Source organism: Oryctolagus cuniculus, chromosome 5, assembly GCF_964237555.1.
Source record: "Oryctolagus cuniculus chromosome 5, mOryCun1.1, whole genome shotgun sequence".
NCBI classification, from domain to species: Eukaryota; Metazoa; Chordata; class Mammalia; order Lagomorpha; family Leporidae; genus Oryctolagus; species Oryctolagus cuniculus.
The window spans coordinates 35,743,199-35,759,839 of NC_091436.1; the positions used below are offsets into that span (position 1 = coordinate 35,743,199).

General features: G+C 37.4%; 1 protein-coding gene across 6 annotated transcripts in view; it reads right to left on the bottom strand.

The window, feature by feature from the left end:
* The window catches only part of EYA4 (EYA transcriptional coactivator and phosphatase 4), a 344,532-nt gene that overhangs the window by 324,842 nt on the left and 3,049 nt on the right, over positions 1 to 16,641 (bottom strand). For 3 of the 6 annotated variants that reach the window (XM_070073546.1, XM_051854317.2, XM_070073543.1), the window contains exon 2: positions 3,347 to 3,425. The exons of the other annotated variants lie outside the window; for them this stretch is intronic. The gene's annotated coding sequence lies outside the window, so the exon portion shown is untranslated. The remainder of the gene's footprint in view (positions 1 to 3,346; positions 3,426 to 16,641) is intronic. 6 annotated transcript variants of the gene reach the window in all.

Here is a 16,641-nt window from a genome sequence, read left to right on the forward strand (position 1 = left end):
AGGACCTCCTAATTATTAGGAAAGGTTGGCCCACTTTTCCTGAGTGGACCTTGCCGTGAGTCCTAGAAGCAATCTTCCTAGATCTCTTGTTTCCTGAACTCCATAGGAAACTCGGTATGGGTGTGAGCAATTGCAATCAACAGAACTCTGGGAAAGAATTCAAAGTGAATTAGAAATTATGCTTTTAAATTATGTGCTTTTTTAGTTCTATTTTTCATTGTTCAGCAAGCACTCTCCTTTTGAAGATACTCATAATACTCCTCCCCATGTAACCCCACCCTGTGCATTATAAATCACTGAGGGCTTATATCTAATCCATAAATACTGAGTTGATCAAGCGCTGTAATTCTAACTAATAACAATTTGTTTTATGTGTTGTGACATTAATGCTTAAGGGGAATAACACTATCTAAATCTAGGCTGATGAAGACAACTTAGTTTATGTCTGTAGCCAGCATCTTGAGAGTTACTTAACTTTCATGTTTTCTTCATCAATAGCTTTAAAATAATTTGTTCATCATTAGGGCAGTGTTTTAAATGTTTGGAACATTATAAAAAGTTATGAGAGGCAGATAGGTAACCTAGCAGTTAATACATTTCTGCCCTGTCCAGGAGGACCCAGGTTTGATACCCAGCAAGAATTACTGATTCCAGTTTTCGGCCAGGATAGTCCCTGGGAGGCAGTAGATGCTGAATAAAGTACTTGAGTCCCTTCTACCTACATGGGAGACCTGGACTGTATTCCTGGCTCCTGCTTCAGCCCCAGCCTATCTCAACCCCAACCATTGTAGGCATTTGAGGAGTGACCCAGTGAGTGGATGATCTCTCTCTCTGTTTCTCTGTTAGATAAAAATATTTTAAAAGTTATTAAAATCAACAATAACTTAGATGACTCTCCCTCTTCTGAAAACTAATAAGAAAGTTGTTTGCTTTTCTAAAATAATTACAGAATTTTTAAGGACCTTAAAGTTCTACTTTATAGATGATAAAAATGCCTTTTGAGGAAATCCATCACTTTTTTTTCTTACTTTTTGACAGGCAGAGTTAGCCAGTGAGAGAGAGAGTCAGAGAGAAAGATCTTCCTTTCTTTTCTTTTTCTTTTTTTTTTTTAGCTTTTATATAATAAATATAAATTTCCAAAGTACAGTTTATGGATTACAATGGCTTTTCCCCCCATAACTTCCCTCCCACCTGCATCCCTCCCGTCTCCCGCTCCCTCTCCCATTCCATCAAGATTCATTTTCAATTATCTTTATATACAGAAGATCAATTTAGCATATATTAAGTAAAGATTTCAACAGTTTGCACCCACACAGAAACACAAAGTGTAAACTGCTGTTTGAGTACTAGTTATAACGTTAATTCACATTGTACAACACATTAAGGACAAAGATCCTACATGAGGAGTAAGTGCACAGTGACTCCTGTTGTTGACTTAGCAAATTGACACTCTTGTTTATGGCGTCAGTAATCACCCTAGGCTCTTGTCATGAGTTGCCAAGGCTATGGAAGCCTTTTGAGTTCGCCAACTACAATCTTATTTAGACAAGGTCATAGTCAAAGTGGAAGTTCTCTCCTCCCTTCAGAGAAAGGTACCTCCTTCTTTGATGGCCTGTTCTTTCCACTGGGATCTCACTCGCAGAGATCTTTCATTTAGGTGTTTTTTTTTTTTTTCTTTGCCAGAGTATCTTGGCTTTCCATGCCTGAAATACTCTCATGGGCTTTTCAGCCAGATCCGAATGCCTTAATACTTTATCCCTTTTAGTATTTTTTTTGTCCTACTTAATACTCTGTAATTAACACACAATTATTCTTAGGTGTTTAAATTTAACTGAAAAGTGAGCTCTGTTAAATATAAGAGTGGGAATAAGAGCGAGGAGATGTACAGTTTGGGACATGCTCAGTCTGACTTGCCCCAAACGGTAGAGTTAGGAACCTGACAGGGGATCCCAATTCAATCCCATCAAGGTGGCATGTACCAATGCCATCTCACTAGTCCAAGTGATCAGTTTCAGTTCACAATTGATCATAATGATAGGTCTAGGAGTCAAAGGGATCACACAAACAAGACTAGTGTCTGCTAATACTGACTGATAGAATTAAGAAGGAAATGGCCGGTGCCGCGGCTCACTAGGCTAATCCTCCGCCTGCGGTGCCAGCACCCCAGGTGCTAGTCCTGGTTGGGGCACCGGTTCTATCCCAGTTGCTCCTCTTACAGTCCAGCTCTCTGCTGTGGCCTGGGAAGGCAGTGGAGGATGGCCCAAGTGCTTGGGCCCTGCACCCGCATGGGCATGGGAGACCAGGAGGAAGCGCGCGGCTCCTGGCTTCAGATCGGCGCAGTGTGTCAACCGTGGCAGCCATTTGGGGGTGAACCAATGGAAGGAAGACCTTTCTCTCTGTTCCTCTCTCTCTCTAACTCTGTCTGTCAATAAATAAATAAATAAGAATTAAGAAGGAGAGAACAATCCAATATGGGAAGTGGGATACACAGCAGACTCATAGAATGGCAGAAAGGTCTTCCTTCTGTTGGTTCACTCTCCTAATGGCCACTATGGCCGGTGTCTGCGGCCGGCGTGCTGCGTAGATCCAAAGCCAGGAGCCCAGTGCTTCCTCCTGGACTCCCTTGTGGGTGCAGGGACCCAAGCACTTGGGCCATCCTCCACTGCCCTCCCAGGCCAGAGCAGAGAGCTGGACTGGAAGAAGAGCAACCGAGGCTAGTACCTGGCGCCCCAACCAGGACTAGCACCTGGGGTGCCGGCGCCACAGGCGGAGAATTAGCCAAGTGAGCCACAGCGCCGGCCGAAATCCATCACTTTCAGAGTCACTGGGAGCTCAATCATGTACTTAATAATCATTGTTCCTTGAAAGAGCTATTCCTCACATATTCTAAATAGAAATTCCAGATTTCTAAAATGGTACAAACTGAGGGTAAAAATTCTAAACATGAACATGGTTAGAATGGATCAGAAATAGTTACAATAAATTATAAATCATTATTATTATTACTTAGGAGCAAAACAAAAATAACTATGGAATATATTAAAGAACTTATCCATAAGTTCAAACAGAATAGGCTGCAACATTAAAGATATCTTCACTCAAGAAATATTCTTACTAAGCAAGGCTCTGAATGTAGTGCACCAAGGAGAAAAATCCCAGCCTCACACGGAGCTTTGGCTATTTCATCTAAAATATGGAGTCAATGATACCTGCCTTTTAAATTAAATAAAATAATAGGAATTAAGGAAGCTGATGCTTATAAGTGATTTACAGAGTGCCTGGCAGATAGTTGACACTAAGAAAATTTTAGCTAATTTCATATTGTTGCTATTATCATTTTACTTACAGAGAATTCTTGTTATTCACAATGGTTATTTTCTAAAAGTCTCTCTGGACTTGAAGTAGCAAATACTGGATCATTGCTCCTAGCAGAAATTTGGAGAACAGGGTTAGGCTCCTGCAAATTTCTGGACACAATATTTTCATCAAATGAACAATACATAACCTTGTTTTATGTATGCTTCTGTTTAGTAATGCATTATTTAATATGTAGTTGAATCAGCATTATAACTTACACCTAAATTAAACTTATCTAACACAGATGTTTTCTGTGTAAGGCACATTACAACCTGCTTGCTCTTAGGAACATTAGTCAGCATTTAAATACCATGCTTAGGACCATGCTAAAATCACCAAAAAAAAAAAAAATTACCACAGAAATGCAAGAAGATCACAAAAAGGATGCTTTTTCGCTACAGAAGAACTGAAGTCAAAGGGCAGAATATCACCTTCAACCTCAGATGGGAATGTGCACTTCTGCTGACATAATTTTTTAAAAAGGTTTATTTATTTATTCAAAAAACAGATTTACAAAGAGAGGGAGAGAGATGGATCTTCCATTCTCTGGTTCACTCCCCATATGGCCACAACAGCAAGAGCTGGGCTGATCCTCAACCAGGAGCCAGGAGCTCCCGCCAGGTCTCCCATGTGATTGCAGGAGCCCAAGCACCTGGACCATCTTCCACTGCTTTCTCAGGTGCATTAGCAGGGAGCTGGATCAGAAGTGGAGCAGCCAGTACTTGAACTGGTGCCCATATGGGATGCTGCATCACAGGTGGCTGCTTCTTGCTATGCCACAGTGCTGACCCCAACTGACAAAATTTTCACTGCACTGAGAACTGCGTATGTTGGTAAATGACAAAAACACCATAAATATTGAATCTGGAGTTTCAAATATATTCCAATCAAGGAATTGGCAAATATAAAATATGCAAAAAATTATGCTCAATCATACTGTACTTTTGAAAATCTAAAACAAATTCATTTTATAGGTAATAGAGTTTAAGAGGAGAACAGCAGGGAGAGAAACCAGGAAAGAAAGGAACTCCTAAGAAGTCTCAAAAAAAAAAACTATTAGAGCTAACCAACTTCAGCAAGGTTACAAGATCAATATGCAAAGCCAAGTATATTAATACCGTAGTATGGAACACACTGAAAATACAATTAAGGAAGCAATTCTATTTATAATACCATACAAATAAGAATGCACAAAGTTTATAAACTAAAAAGTATAACACTGTTGAAACAAATTAAAGATCTAAATAAACAGGAAGCCATGCATGGATTTGAAAAGCTTAATAATATTAAGTTGCAATACTTGGGACCTGTGTTGTGGCATAGCAGTAAAGACGCCACCTGACACCAGCATCCCATAAGGAAAATGATTTGCATCCTGGCTGCTCCACTTGTGATCCAGCTCCCTGTTAATCGTCTGGGAAAAGCAGTTGAAGATGGTCCAAGTGCTTGGCCTCTGCCACCCATGTGGGAGACCCAGATGAAATTTCTAGTTCCTGGTTTCAGCCTGGCCCAGCCCCAGCCATTGTGGCCTCTGGGGAGTGAACCACCAGGTTGAAGATCTCTCTCTCTCTCTCTCTACTCTGTCTCTTTTTTTCCTTCTTTGTAACTATGACTTTCAAATAAATAAATATATAAATCTAAAAAAAAGACAGCAAGACTCCCAAAATTGATCTACAGATTCAGAATAATCCCTTGAAAATGTAACATTATTTTTGCAGATGTCATCGAGCTAACGCCACAGTACATATGGAAATGAAACTGATCCAAATTAGCCAAAACAGTCTTGGGAAAGAATAGGGTTGGACTTCCACTTCCTGATACAAAGACTTGCTTTGAAGCTACACTTATCAAGACAGTGACATACTGGATCCAGGATGCATCCAAAATCCAACAGGATAATAGGAGTCTAGAAATAAACCTTTACATTTATAGTTAGTTGATTTTGTAAAAGATTTATTTATTTTATTTGAAAGGCAGAGCTATGAGGAGAGAGAGAGGGAGAGAAGAGATGTATCTTCCATTTACTGGTTCACTCCCCAAATGGCCTCAAAGGCGAGGGCTGGGCCAGGCAGAAGCTTCTCCTGGGTCTCCCATGTGGATGTAGGAACCCAAGGACTTGGTTCTTTCTCTGTTGCTTTCCCAGGCACATTAGCAGAGAGCTGAATTGGAAGTTGAACAGCCAGGACTTAAACTGGCTGCAAGCGTGTCTTAATGCTCTGTGCCACAGCTCCGGCTCCAGTTAGTTGATTTCTAACAAAGGTACCAAGATGTTTCAGCAGGGAAAAGAATATTTTCAACAATAGATATTGGGAAAGATATATGACTCATGCAGAGAATGAAATTGTACTCTTAATAACCTACACCATCCACAAAAATTAACATAAATGGATGGAAGGTATAAATACAAGAGCTAAAACTATAAAATTCTTAGAAACAACAGTAAATCTTTAAGATAATGGATGTACCATGGCTTCTTATATATGACATCAAAAGCATGAATAACAACAACAACAAAAGATAAACTAGACATAGTCCAAATCAAAAACTTGTGTTCTTCAAAAGACATCACCAAAAAAGTACACAATGAATATAATATATAAACATATCACAATTCAATAATGCAAAGGAAAATAAATCAAAAATGTGCAAGCATCTGAATAAACAATTCTAAAAAACAAACAAAAAAAAAATACAAGCAGAAACACAGAAAAGGATGCCATCAGGAAAATGCTATAACAGACTATTTGGGCTGGTGCTGTGGCTCATTAGGCTAATCCTCCACCTTGCGGCGCCGGCACATCGGGTTCTAGTCCCGGTCGGGGCCCCGGATTCTGTCCCGGTTGCCCTTCTTCCAGGCCAGCTCTCTGCTGTGGCCAGGGAGTTTAGTGGAGGATGGCCAAGTGCTTGGGCCCTGTACCCCATGGGAGACCAGGAGAAACACCTGGCTGCTGCCATCGGATCAGCGCGGTGTGCTGGCTACAGCGCACCAGCTGCGGCAGCCATTGGAGGGTGAACCAACGGCAAAGGAAGACCTTTCTCTCTGTCTCTCTCTCACTGTCCACTCTCCCTGTCCCCCCACCACCACCAAAAAAACAAACAAACAAACAAAAAAAAACCAGACTATTTGTACCTAACTAACCCTTAGTATTACTATAACCAAAAAGACAGTGAATAACTAGTGTTAATGAGAATATGGAAAAATTGGAACCCTCATACTCTGCAGAGTGGAGATAAAATGGTGCAGCTTCTTTTGGAAAACAGTCTGATTGTTATTCAAAAATTTAAACCCAGGATTACCATGTCATCTGGCAATGCATTACTAAGCATATATTCAATATAAATGAAAACTTAGGTCCACACAGAATTTGTACATGAGTTTTCATACCAGCATTATTCCTAATAATCAAAATGTGAGACTAACTTAAACTGATCGATAAAGAATGTGCTGTATCCACACAAAAGAATAACATTGAGCAATAGCAAATAATGAAATACCAATAGATTGTTTTACGTGGATGAAACTTAAAGACTTTCTGCTAAATGCAAAAAGCCAGTTACAAGGGACCATATATTGTGTAGTTCCATCTATAAAAATTTTCTAACATAGGCAAATCAATATAGAGAGAAAGTATATTAGTGGTTTCCAGAGGTTAAGGGGGCACAGTAACAGGAAGTGACTATTAATGTGTTTGGTTTTTTTGTTGTTGTTTTCTTTTGTTTCTTGAATGCAGAAATACCTTAGAATTAGGTAACGGTGATGGTTGCATGATTTTGTAACTATTCTAAAAACTACTGAATTATATATTTTAAAAGGGTAAATTTTGCAGTGTTTTACTTATGATTTTAAAATAAAAAAATAATTCTATAGGATTTCCAATTCTGATCATGATACAGTAATTGCTAAGAAAATTGGTTTTTGCCTGTTAACCACTGTAAGCATGGATAAAATTTGTGATGGAGACTTTCGTGGTTTGGGACAACAGGTTGTAAATAATGATCAATTCCTAAAAAGATTTATTTATTTATTTGAAAGGCAGAAATACAAAGAAAAAAAGAGAGAGAGAGAGAAAGAGTTAGCTTCCATCATCTGATTCAGTCCCCAAATGGCCTCAATGGCCAGGGATAGGCTAGGCCAAAGCCAGGAGCTTCTTCCGGTCACCCAGGTAGGTGCAGGGGCTCAAATACTTGGGCCATCTTCCACAGCTGTCCCAGACACACTAGCAGGAAAATATATGAGATGAGCTTAACTCTTGCTTCGGCACTTTTCTGAATTGATTTTATGAAGATGGAGCACAAATAGAATATTGAGATCTCATGCAGCTAAGGAATCATTTATCTGATTTTAGCAAGGTCAACCAGGTTCCCAATGTTGAGGCAACTAATCAGATGAGAGGGATAAGTTTGCAAGTGGGTCTCATTCCCTCCTTGGCCATAAACTGGATTCTGCATGCACAGGGTAAGGTTCCAAGAATAGCTCCTGAGAGGCAGAAAAGTGAATGAAGATTTCAGAGTTTGCTCTGCATTGGAAGGACAGAAAGCAGGAGAAAAAAAGCTCAAGGACAGAAGATACAGTTGAGTATATTGCATAACAACATGAACACAGCATGGCAAGCTTTAATTTTTTTGGTGCTCAAATAGAACCAAAATTATCTTAAATAACTTTTGGCAGTTGCTGATAATATTAATTCATAAAAACTTAAGAAATATCAAAATGGAAGATGTTAAACACGTACTAAGTCCCACCCAGAAGACTTGTCAACTGTGGGAACACCATTGAAGAGTGAGAATAAAAAGAAAGGTTAAGACTAAGCACTTGATGGAAGCTATTTAGCATTGCAGATTTTTTTCTGTGTGAAGTGATGAGAGAGGGTGTAATGGGCAGAAGGAAGAACCACTCATAGATAATTCTATATGTAATAAATTAGTCTCTAGAACAGAATTTTTTAAAAAAAATATATTCTTAAGGATTAATCCAGTTAGTCACGTCACATAGATCGAATCCTTTATGTAGAGTCAAACCGGGTACAAAAAACACTACTCAATTGTAAAATAAGGAACTCATGTTCACGAAGGTGTGAGTCAAACTGTTCCAGTTAATACCTCACTCTCATGTCCTTTTCATTTCAGTAAAGAATACATCTGTCAGTCACAAACATTTACTCACCTATTGGCTGAACAAAAAGGGCAATTGAAAATGAGGTTAGGGAAAACATGAGCCTGGTCTTATCACATTAACAAGTGATTTTAGAAATAGTTTTAACCTTGTAGTACGTGGTTAGTCATCACCATGTGCACCACTAACTCAAGTTAGATACTTGTTCTTTTGCCAAATAATGTCACTTTAAATGTGTGTGAATATCAATATCACAGTGAAATTTAGGACCTAAATTCTGACAAGGTGTGACCACATGCATGGTAATGAAATTTCATCTGTTTCCTTTAAAATTTCTCCTCTAAAGATGCTTTATTTTAGAAGAAATGGAATCCATTTAAGTTTAAAATATCCATCCAGGACAGCTATGAAAAAATAAACTGTCTTGAAAAAATTCTACCTCTAAGTATATATGGATTTGTTATTCATTATAACTCATTGATAATGTTTTCTAAGGGACTAAATTTTTAAATACATTATGTAGGGGAAAAGCAAAATTTTACTGTATTGTATATTAGGTTAAACTCTTTAAAATAAACACTGGATTGAGAAATTCATCACAAGATGACTCCATTTAACATTTTCCTGCAGTTAATATTCATTTTTTAAAGGGTTGGCTGAGGGCCCAAAGAGGATCATGTATCACCAAAAGAAAAAATTCCCAGATCCCTGGAAAACATTATAGAGACATTCCAGTGTATTTAATTTTTTTTAAAATAAGATTTGTCAAATAGTTAGCCATCTATTAAACTGTGCATTCTGTGAATGTGGCACCATTTTAAAGTGTTGATAATACATCTTATTGGCCTTCCTACTAGTCAAGAGTTCCTAGTAAAATATTTTCCTACCACGTAAGCCACTAGTCATCAACCATGTCAAACAGCATTTCCAATTTGTATAATGAAATTCTAAGTTGATTCTACTCAAAAAATAATCAAGAGATGCATAACAGTAGTCATATAATGCATTCAGCGTATTTAAATCAAGTTATATAGCATTTGGGAATTTCATGCAAAGTATTTATGTTGTTCATACATACATAAATATATTAACAGCTATGTTTTACAAATGTATGATTTTTAACCCAGTCTTAATCAGAATGGAATTTAATTGTGTGCATGTATTTAAATACTGGAGAAAATCTGCTTCAGCTGAATAGTAAAAATTACCGAATAATGTACTCTCTGTTGTCTTTATATAACATATAATTGTATATATTAGATGCTTATTTCATAAATGTGAAGATACTTCAACAAGCTCATGGAAAATAAAATTAAAATGTTTATTTTGATATAAAAATTTTAATTATATGTAGTGCACATATTTGTATAATACATAGTACATGCATTTGTATCACTAGGCATAGATAAAACATACATGATATAAAATTACCTTTTGGATCATTTTAAGTATACTGTTCTGTGGCATTAAGTACATTCACATTGTTGCACAACCACCATCACCATCTCCAAAACTTCTTTTCTCATATAGAACTGATGTATACTTAACATAATGCATACAAGCTTCCTCGGTGTTATTTCACGTGTTAGAATTTCTTTCCTGTTTAAGGCTACATGACATTCCATTGTGTGTACCTATCATATTTTGTTTATTTACCGATCAGTGGACACTTGGGTTGCTTCTACTTTTTGGTTATTGTGAATACTACTGCTATGGGTGTAATTGTGTGTGTTCATGCTTATAATTTCTTGGGGAGTATACCCAAAAGTGGATTGGCTGGATTCCTTGTGATAAATTTATTTTATTTTGTTTATTTGAAAGTCAGGATGAGAGAGAGAGCAGAGGAGAGATAGAAAGAGAGAGAGAAATAAAGAGAGAGAGAATGAATATCTCTCATCCTCTGGTTCTCTACCCCAAAGGTTCACAACAACCAGTACTGGGCCAGGAAGTTAATCTGGTTCTCTCCTGTGAGTAGCAGAAACCCAAGTACTTAAGTAGTCTTCAGCTGCCTCCAAGGGTATGTATGAACAAGCTGGATCTGAAGTGGAAGAAGCCAAACCAGGCACTCTAATATGGGATCCATGTGTCCCAAGCGGCATCTTAACTGCTGCACTAAATGCTCACCTCTTAGTCTTATACTTTTAATAAATCCTCAGATCTATGCATGGGATTATTTCACATTCTGTTTTGGTTTGTTATTTCATATTTTAAAGGGGGTTGTTGCTATCTTGCAGGAAAGCAGTGTTACCATTTCCTCCCCTTAAAGTTTTTCCTTTTGATGTATTTTCTTTCCATGTTTCATTTTCCTCAAAGAGTTGTTGAACATTCTTGAAAAAAACAAGAAATAAACTTCTTAAGAAAGTTTACAATTATTGACCTACTTATAAATTCTAAATGTTAATTTTCCTAATGGAGATTTAAATGTTAGCATTTGAAGAATCAGAGTTGAAGGAAACTTGGACAAAAAAACAAAATATGTTATCCATTCCCCAGACTTCATGAAAAACTTCATCAAGACTGAAAATCATGCTTTTACTGCAGGTTTTTAGAAGGCAAAATTTCAAAGCTTCCTCATCAATATTTTCCTATGTTTGGCAATCTCTCCCATGAGAATTTTCTTCCATTTCTCTATTCTTCTTCCATCTTGAACTCCACATCACTCTTAAAACCTATCAGATTATTTTTTAAAATGCAATGTCAATGATATATCATCTTGGAAGTTCTTCTTGATCCACCAACATGACTTAGTGTGCTCTCATCTGAAAAACGAAGGAAAAATTTTCCTTCCTTCATTGGTTGGTTGTGAGTTCTCAGTATATGCATAGAACTCTGTAAGGCACTGGGTAAATTTTCAATAAAAATCGATGATTGCTACCAAGCAAAGCAAAACTCACTAGGGAGGAATAACATGTACTTTGTATCTTTTTATTAAAGTTTTCTGCATATAAAATCAGTAGTATATTTTTCCCACTTAATTAAACCTTACTTTTTGTTTATCATTTCTGATAAATGTTGTTTTCTTACTTTTTACTCATTCTAAGAGCTCTTTCTTGAGTCCTCACTAAATTATCCTTACACATTTCAGCTGTTTAGCTCTAAGTGATATGATATTTAATATTAGAATGAAAAATATCAAGTATAATTAAAGATAAGGACAGGAGAAATACCAATTTAACTGTCTTTCATATTTATGATACTTGATTTCTGATACCCTGTTGACCAAGTGTTATGTTCTTCTCAGCCTTTTTAAGTTACAGGTCCTCTTTGAAAATATGGTGGAAAGTATAATTTGTTTTTCAACTCCCCAAAAATGCATACTCACAATTTATATTAAAGTTCTTGGAGTACATGGACCCCATTGATTGTTCAAGGAGAATCCATAGATTCCTGATAATACTGATTGTATCATATAAACATAATAAATTTCAGTTGTTCTATTTTCTTCTTAAACACATCTTTTATTTGTCTCATTTTTAAATTCCACTTCTTGTCTATCTATACCTCTATATTTTTTCCCAAAGTCTAGACCAAGAGCTAAATGTTTTAGGCTCTGCCAAGAGCACACCTGGGAACAAGACAGTGGATTATCTCTGCACATGGAATAAATCATCCTTTTATCCTCACATTTGTGTAACCAGTGTTAGAAAAGTCTTCTTTAGGCACAAATATAGCACATTTAATTTATTTTAATTACTTAAAGTATTTGAAAATTCTAAACACAAAAAAAGTTTTAATTTACATAGTAACTTAGATTTACCTCTGCAGTTTCTTTAAAAAGTTTTTCTCTAGATTATAGGAAATGGAATGAATCTGGTACTTTTTGTAACTTTTTATGAGGCATTAGAATTAATTGGTTAAAAATCTAATTAAGAGAAATTAAATTTGATTTACCCAAGGCTCCCATACCAGTGAAGCAGATCTCTTTCTAGTCTATGATGTTCTTATAGGTAATCTGCCCCATGGTAAGCAAAATTTGAACACAACTGAGAACAAGGGAAACACAGAAGATAAATTTTAGTACCTTGATGAACAAGGTAATTGAATTCTAAATCAGATATATTGATTGCTGAAGAGTCTCAACAGTTTCATTCTAAGGTACTTTAATTTTAACTTTGGTCTATCGTAAATACAACCTTAACTTTGATTTGATTATAAATGACATATTACTTTCTTTGAAAAAATTTGATGTACATGGTTCTTCAACATTCAGGAAATATTTCAAAGAGGTATATACAAATGGTCAGCTATCCCTCTTTATCTCTTTGAGTAGATGGCTAAGGTATGAGTTTTGTTGTGCTGTTTATCATCAGTAACCAATGAGATGTGGCACCCATGCCCCCTGAGCCAAAGAGCATTAGGAATCCAAGGTATCACTGAGTAGAGACTTGACAATAAGAATAAGAAAGAGATTGATCCCAGTCAAGCTGTGTAATAATTGACGAGAAGAGAAGAAGGAAAAAAGAAGGTGATGAACTGCATATGCTGAGAGATCATCTAATTTTACCTCCTTTTTCTGTTAATGAAAACATGAAGTAACCAATTACTCTTAGGATAAGGCTGGAGACATAACTTATAGAAAAAACCCATCATCTGAGATTCAATAAATATGATTGCTGATGTGGATTTGTCATTAATATTGTGCAAGATAGATTTCTGAGTATATATGGCCACAAATGCTAAAGGGGAAGATTGAGTTAGAATTCCATGATACTAATCTTTAACTAGGCTATTTTAGTTCCCAGACATACTATTTTTTGAACATTTACATTATAAATTTGAACACATAAATCTTTATAGTCAAGTTAGCACCAGGAAGTCCTAGTTATAATAATAATTATAATCCTTACCAACTAATATAAACTATTGTGGGATAGACATTGTGTCCTTTAAAATATGGTAAGTTTAATTTGTGCTTTTTAAAAGTCATCAAGTAAACTTAACTTTTTACACTTCTCAAACAATTTAAAGAAGGGTCCATCAAAGAAGGATGTACTTTTCTCTGAAGGGAAGAGAAAACTTCCACCTTGGTTATGGCTATGTCCAAATACTGATGGAGTCTGTGGTCACAAAAGGCTTCCATAGCCTTGGCAGCCCATGGCAAGAGCCTCGGGTGATCACTGATGTCATAAATAATAGTGTTAATTGTTAAAGGAACAACAGAAGTCACTGTGCAATTACTCCCCATGTAGGACCTCTGTCCTAAATGAATTGTACTATGAGAATTAGCTGCAAAATTTGTTCTTAAACTGTACTCTATGTGTTATGCTGTGTGTGTGGGGGGGTGGAAACTGTTGAAATCTGTACTTAACACAGAATTGGTCTTGGTATATAAAATTAAACTAAAAATGAACCATAATAAAGAAGGGGATGGGAGAGGAAGTAGGAGGTGGGACGGGAGTCGGGGAGGGAGGGTGGGTATGAGGGAAAGAACCACTATATTCCTAAAGTTGTACCTATGAAAAATGCATTCATTAAACAAAAGCTTTAAAAATATATTAAGCACTCACTATCACTCATATTTCCAACTCCTAGAGATACATCAGAATTTAGAAAAGGATTCAGGATATTGAAGAGCAAAGAATTGGGAATATTCAATGAAAAATTAGAGGTAACTTCAGAGTGTTAATTCCTTTTATAGAAAGAAACCTCATTTTAATAGAGATTTTGAGAGACACAGCTAGCAGATGAGCAGGTGTTACTATGGATTGGAAGCAGGGACCCCAGTGTGGCATGTTGAGTTGGTAGAACCTTTAAGAAGTAACAGGTAAAGCCACCACCTGCAACACTGGCATCCCATTATGGGTGCAGGTTTGAGTCCCAGCTCCTGCAGTCTAAATACAGCTCCCTACTAATGGTCTGGAAACAGGAATAGAAGATAGCTCTAGTGGTGGGCCCTTTGCTACCCACATGGGCAACTGGAAAGCAACTCTGGTTCCTGGCTTGTACTTGGCCCAACTCTGGCCATTGTGGCCATCTGGGAGTTAACCAGCAGATAGAAGATCTCTGTGTCTCTCCCTTTCTCTCTGTAACTCTTTCAAATAAATAAACAAATCTTTAAAAAGAAATAGGTTCTATGGGCAGCTGTTGTGGTGCTCCTGGTTATGTTGCCTTTTGGGAAATCCTCATCTCACATCAGAGCACCTGGGATAGAGTCCTGCTTCCACTTCCAATCTGGCTTCTTGCTAATGCACACTCTGGGAGGCAAAAGATGATAGCTCAAATTCTTGGATCCCTTCAAGATCCAAATGGAGTTCCTGGCTCCTGATTTCAGTCTGGCCCAGTTGTGGCTGATGTGAGCATTTGGGAAGCGAATTAGCAGACAGAAGATCTCTCTTTCTCTCTCTCTCTCTGTCTTCCCACCTCCATTTTCCTCTTCAGCTCTACCCTTCAAATAAGTACAAACAATAATTTTTAAAAGAAGAGGTAGGGTTTTGTGTAAGGTAATCAAGTCATGGTGACTACTCTTGGAAGGGATTGAGGCTGGTGAAGTGGAGTGAGTTAATGACTTGTTATAATGCAAAGCTACACTCATTCCTTTCTGTTTCTCTGCCATATTGTGACACAGCAAGAAGACTCTTGCAAACACACAGATTTCATGCTGTTTGGACCCACTAGCCACCAGAATCATGAGCCAAATAAACCTCTTTACTTATAAAGTACCCAGCCTCAGGTCTTTCATTATGTCATCACCAGACTAATCCAGATGGTCACTTGAAACAAGGAAAAATTTAAGATAAGGTAAATTACAACAGGAGAATAAATCAGTCACGTTAAGAGGCACAGAGACAGGAAGGTACAAAGGTCATATTGTGGGAATGAGCTTGCTCTTCAAGGAACAGAAAGAGGGCCAGTGTGGCATGATATAGGATAAGGTCAGAGGTATAGGCCAGCACCAGATTAGAGGACAACTAAAAACTCCCTTTGAGATATTACTTATCTATACTAATTTGAAGCTTTTGAACATTTAATAGAAATGAATCCAAGGAAACTTTTTTCTTGAAGTCAAAAACTAACAAATATTTCAGCTTCCTAAAGAGGGTGAGTGTGGGGCAGGAAGCATGCATATGTGTGTGTGTGTGTTGACATATGAGTATTTCTTGAGAGTGAAGTAAAGGGGCTGGTGCTGTGGAATACAGGGTAAAGCCACCACCTGCAGTGCCGCCATCCCTTATGGGCACCAGTTCTAGTACCCCGGCTGCTCCACTTCGGATTGATCCGGCTCTCTGCTATGGCCTGGGAAGGCAGTAGAAGATGGCCCAAGTCCTTGGGCCCTGCACCCAAATGGGAAGACATGGGGGAAGTTCTTGGCTCCTGGCTTTGGATTGGTGCAGCTCCAGCCATTGCGACCAACTGGGGAGTGAACCAATGGATGGAAGACCTCTCTCTCTCTCTCTCTCTCTCTCTCTGCCTCTTCTCTCTGTGTAACTCTGACTTTCAAATAAATAAAAATCTTTAAAAAAAAAGAGTGAAGTAAAACTTCTCAATACCTCTCATTCCCCTTGCAGAAATCATCACAGGACAGAATATGATAATATCAGAAATACTTAGAAGATCTGCACCTAGTAGATGCTTGTAGGTGCCTTGGAAACTCAGGTGAGTTTTGGTCTGGTTAGACAAAGTGGAAATATTATGCAAACTACTAGATGGAGTCTACTCCATGTGATATGGCTAAATGCCAACATACTTTTAATTAGGGAAATTGTCAATATTAAAGGTTTTATTATTGCACTTAAATGACCTTATTACTAACAAACTTTCTGTAAAATTGGCTATGATGAAAAATACTTCTTTGAGCAGATCTAGTTTTTTTTTTGAGAGAATCAAGGGAAAGAGCCGAGTTCCATGTTTGAATTGATGCAGGACAGAAAGGATGAAACTAACACAACATTGAGACTCAGAATCCTGTAAAATATGAAACTTGAAGTCAGAAGAGACATGGGAATATAAGCCCCCCAGGAATGTACTGTAATCTTAGGAAGAACATGGAATGGGTGACTTAAGCTGCCATGTAAGTTATGTGTTTATTTATTTGTACATTCATTTTCAGTGTCTCATCACTTTTCTTAAAGAAAAAGAAAATAATTCAAAGGGAGAAGGAGATTGAGAGAGAAACAGACTGACTGACTGATTTCTTTTTAGAAACTGTATGCATCCATGGTGCCAAAACATCC